Below are 5,386 nucleotides of genomic sequence, written 5' to 3' on the forward strand. Positions count from 1 at the left end.
CAATGACCAGCCAGAGCCGTCATCCAGCCATGACCGGCCAGAGCCGTCATCCAGCCATGACCAGCCAGAGCCGTCATCCAGCATTAAGCCATCATCCAGCCAGGATCCGCCAGAGCCAGCCAGCCAGGATCCGCCAGAGCCAGCCAGCCAGGATCCGCCAGAGCCAGCCAGCCAGGATCCGCCAGAGCCAGCCAGCCAGGATCCGCCAGTCATTCTGGTGTTGCCCCTCATTCTGGTGTTGCCCCTCATTCTGGTGTTGCCCCTCATTCCGGTGCTGCTCCTTATCCTGGTGATGCCCCTTAATTTAGGTGGGGTTATTTGGAGGGTGGTCATTGTGAGGGGGATAAAGAAGTGGGGATTTATTATGGTGGGATGGGAACCACGCCCAGAGCCTGAGCCGCCACCGTGGACAGATGCCCACCCAGACCCTCCCCTAGACTTTTGGTGGTGCGTCCGGAGTTCGCACCTTGAGGGGGGGGGGGTTCTGTCACGTTCCTGACCTGTTTTATGTTATTTTTGTATGTGTTTAGTTGGTCAGGGCGTGAGTTGGGGTGGGCATTCTATGTTTTGTGTTTCTATGTTTAGGTCGTTTGTAATTAGCCTTATATGGTTCTCAATCAGGGACAGGTGTTTTACGTTTTCCTCTGATTGAGAACCATATATAGGTTGGCTGTTCACACTGTTTGTTTGTGGGTGATTGTCTTCCGTGTTTGTGTCTGCGCACCACACGGGACTGTTTCGTTTGTTCGTTCGTTTGATGTAGTCCGTTCCTGTTCGTGAGTTCTTCGTGCATTTATGTAAGTTCCATGTTCAGGTCTGTCTACCTCGGTTTTGGTTATTTTGTAAATTCTCAAGTTTGTTTAGTTTTCGTCTTGTTTCAATAAACTTTCATGTCGTATCACAACGCTGCGTTTTGGTCGAATCCCTACTCCTCCTCTTCGGACGAAGAGGAGGAGGAAAACCGTTACAGTTGTAAAGCTCCAGTTCAAAGAAATAGACAAAGTCTCAGCCTGCAATAGATCAATTTTTATTTATTTATTCTTTATTTACATCAGTAGAAACTCCACCTCGCTTTAGGTGGGCTGTATTTTTCCACAGTTCACATATATTGTTTATCACACTTCTGCAACATGATTCATTATCTTCTGCAAGCCGTTTCTAACAGTTTTTCTCCTCCCTAGGGTGAGGAGGCCTCTTTCCAGTTATTAGTTTCACCGTTATCACAAGTCGACAGTTCAGTTGTCCTTGAATGTCTCAACTATACCCTGCTCATATTGCGAAATAGTAACACAATGGCCTAGTCTTAAAAGGTCTAGTCACACACATTATTGGATTATGATTCTAACACGTATGCAATTATATGGTTTCAGGGTGGAATACTTTAGTCATTATCTTAAACATACAAATTCTTCTTGGGAACAGGCCCAGATCCCCGCAATTTGCGTGAAGAGGAGGCAGAGAAAAAGGGGCCGAAGGGCTGCCTTCTGAGAATTCGTAGGCGATCGAACAAACCCCTAATTCCCTCCATTCTGCTAAATCGACGAGCTACATGGAAGATTAAACTACCAACGGAACATTAAAAACTGTAACATCTTATGCTTCCCTTGAGTTGTGGCTGAATGATGACACTATCAACATACAGCTGGCTGGTTACACACTATACCAGCAGGATAGAACAGCAGCGTCTGGTAAGACAAGGGGAGGCGGACTACGTATTTTTGTAAATAACAGCTGGTGGACGATATCTAAGGGAGTCTCGAGCTATTGCTCACTTGAGGTAGAGTATCTCATGATAAGCTGTAGACCACACTACCTACCTAGAGAGTTTTCGTCTGTATTTTTCGTAGCTGTTTACATACCACTACAGTCAGAGGCTGGCACTAAGACAGCATTGAATGAGCTGTATTCCGCCATAAGCAAACAAGAAAACGCTCACCCAGAGGCGGCGCTCCTAGTAGCCGGGGACTTTAATACAGGGAAACTTAAGTCCATTTTACCAAATTTCTATCAGCACGTTAAATGTGCAACCAGAGGGGAAAAAACTCTGGACCACCTATACTCCACACACAGAGACGCATACAAAGCTCTCCCTCGCCCTCTATTTGGAAAATCTGACCATAATTCTATCCCCTGATTCCTGCTTACGAGCAAAAATTCAAGCAGGAAGCACCAGTGACTAGATCAATAAAAAAGTGTTCAGATGAAGCAGATGCTAAGCTACAGGACTGTTTTGCTAGCACAGACTGGAATATGTTCTGGGATTCCTCCGATGGCATTGAGGAGTACACCACATCAGTCATTGGCTTCATCAATAAGTGCATCGACGACATCGTCCCAACAGTGACCATATGTAAAAACCCCAACCAGAAGCCATGGATTACAGGCAGTATCCATACTGAGCTAAAGGCTAGAGCTGCCGCTTTCAAGGAGTGGGACTCTAACCCGGTAGCTTATAAGTAATCCCGCTAGGCCCTCCGACAAACCATCAAACAGGCAAAGCATCAATACAGGACTAAGATCAAATCATACTAGCTCTGACCCTCGTCGGATGTGGCAGGGCTTGCAAACTATTACAGACTACAAAGGGAAGCACAGCCGAGAGCTGCCCAGTGACATGAGCCTACCAAAAGAGCTAAACTATTTCTATGCTCGCTTCCAGGCAAATAACACTGAAACATGCATGAGAGCACCAGCTGTTCTGGAAGACTGTGTGGTCACGCTCTCTGCAGCCGATGTGAGTAAGACCGTTAAACAGGTCAACATTCACAAGGCCGCAGGGCCAGACGGATTACCAGGACATGTACTGTGAGCATGCACTGACCAACTGGCAGTTGTCTTCAGTGACATTTTCAACCTCTCCCTGTCCGAGTCTGTAATACCTAAATGTTTTAAGCAGACCACCATAGTGTCTGTGCCTAAGAACACTAAGGTAACCTGCCTAAATGACTACCGACCCGTAGCACTCACGTCTCTAGCCATGAAGTGCTTTGAAAGGCTGTCATGTCTCACATCAACACCATTATCCCAGAAACCCTAGACCCACTCCAATTTGCATACCGCCCCAACAGATTCACAGATGATGCAATCTCTTTTGCACTCCACACTGCCTTTTCCCGCCTGGACAAAAGGAACACCTATGTGAAAATGCTATTCATTGACTACAGCTCAGCGTTCAACACCATAGAGCCCACAAAGCTCATCAATAAGCTAAGGTCCCTGGGACTAAACATCTCCCTCTGCAACTAGATCCTGGACTTCCTGACGGGCCGCCCCCAGGTGGTAAGGGTAGGTAACAACACATCCGCCACGCTGATCCTCAATACAGGGGCCCCTCAGGGGTGCGTGCTCAGTCCCCTCCTGTACTCCCTGTTCACTCATGACTCCAACACCATCATTAAATTTGTCGTTGACACAACAGTGGTAGGCCTGATCACCGACAACGATGAGACAGCCTATAGGCAGGAGGTCAGAGACCTGGCCGTGTGGTGCCAGGAAACGAACCTCTCCCTCAAAGTGATCAAGACAAAAGAGATGATTGTGGACTTAAGGAAAAAGAGGACCGAGCACGCCCCCATTCTCATCGGCTGTCACGCCCTGATGGTGTTGTAGGTCAGGGTGTGACTAGGGGGGTGTTCTAGTTTTCCTATATCTATGTTTGTTTTTGTTTTATGGTTCCCAATTAGAGGCAGTTGTTTGTCGTTGTCTCTAATTGGGGATCATACTTAAGTTCTCCATTGTTCCCACCTGGGTTGTGGGATATTGTTTTGTGTATGTGCATGTAGCACCACTGATGTCACGTTTCGTTGTTTGTTTATTGTTTTGTTTGGAAGTTTCGCTTTATTAAAAGATGTGGAACTTTAATCACTCATCGCGAACGTGACATCGGCGGGGCTGCAGTTGAGAAGGTTGAGAGCTTCAAGTTCCTTGGTGTCCACATCACCAACAAACTAACATGGTCCAAGCACACCAAGACAGTCGTGAAGAGTGCACAATAAAACCTATTCCCCCTCAGGAGACTGAAAAGATTTGGCCTGGGTCCTCAGATCCTGAAAAGGTTCTACAGTTGCCCCATCGAGAGCATCCTGACTGTTTTCATCACTGCCTGGTATGGCAACTCCTCGGCCTCCGACCGCAAGGCACTACAGAGGGTAGTGCGAACGGCCCAGTACATCACTGGGGCCAAGCTTCCTGCCATCCAGGTCTTCTATACCAGGCGGTGTCAGAGGAAGGCCCTGAAAATTGTCAAAGACTCCAGCCACCCTAGTCATAGACTGTTGTCTCTGCTACCGCACGGCAAGCAGTATCGGAGCGCCAAGTCTAGGTCCAAGAGGCTTCTAAACAGCTTCTACCCCCAAGCCATAAGACTCCTAAACATCTAATCAAATGGCTACCCAGACTATTTGCATTGCCCCCCTCCTCCCCTCTTTACATCGCTGCTTCTGTCTGTTGTTGTCGTCTATGCATAGTCACTTCAATAACTCTACCTACATGTACATACTACCTCAACTAACCAGTGCCCCCGCACATTAACTCTGTACCGGTACCCCCCTGTATATAGTCTCGCTATTGTTGTTTTACTGCTGTTCTTTATTTACTTGTTACTTTTATCTCTTATTCTTATCCATATATTTTTTAACTGCTTTGTTGGTTGGGGGCTCGTAAGTAAGCATTGTACTGTAAGGTCTACACCTGTTGTATTCGGTGCATGTGACTAATAAAAATGGATTTGATTTGATTAGCATTGATGTTTTTCTGATCTTGTATGGTTGAAAGAGTGAGAAGGACATCAACATAGAGACCCTCATCTGGATTTCCAAAATCTCCAAAGACTTTCTTTAAGGCCTTGTCCACCAGCGTGTCTCTCCAATTGGAGCAAGACGTCTGTGTCTTGGGTCCTTGCTCTCCTTCGCACCAAATGTTCATCCTCTGATAGGATTCACGGAAGAACACAGCTATGTTGTTAATGAGAGAAAAAAGTGACCCACTTGCCAAGACACTCTTTGTTGTCTGCCAAAACAAGGTTCAAAATGTGTGAATAGCACCACACATGCACTTGATTGGTGAACTATGCAGAGAGCAGGGCAGAGAAGCCTTTATACTAGCCTTGCATACTGGAGGCTCCATCAGTGGAATTGCCAATGCACTTGCTGATGTCAAGCTTCATGTTTTCCAGTACCCAGTACTTCACTCAGTACCTGGACAAAGTATAGTCCAGTGGATGCCTCGCATTTCACCACAGCCACAAGCCTCTCATGGATGACGTCCGTCACATATCTGACTCTGACAGAGCATTGCTCTTGTGTTGTAATGTCCTGTGTAGTGTCAATCTGGACTGAAAAAATACCAGCTTCCTGGATTTCACTTGCTATAGTGGCCTGCATTGTGT

The sequence above is a fragment of the Salvelinus namaycush genome, chromosome 7 (assembly GCF_016432855.1).
Source record: "Salvelinus namaycush isolate Seneca chromosome 7, SaNama_1.0, whole genome shotgun sequence".
NCBI classification, from domain to species: Eukaryota; Metazoa; Chordata; class Actinopteri; order Salmoniformes; family Salmonidae; genus Salvelinus; species Salvelinus namaycush.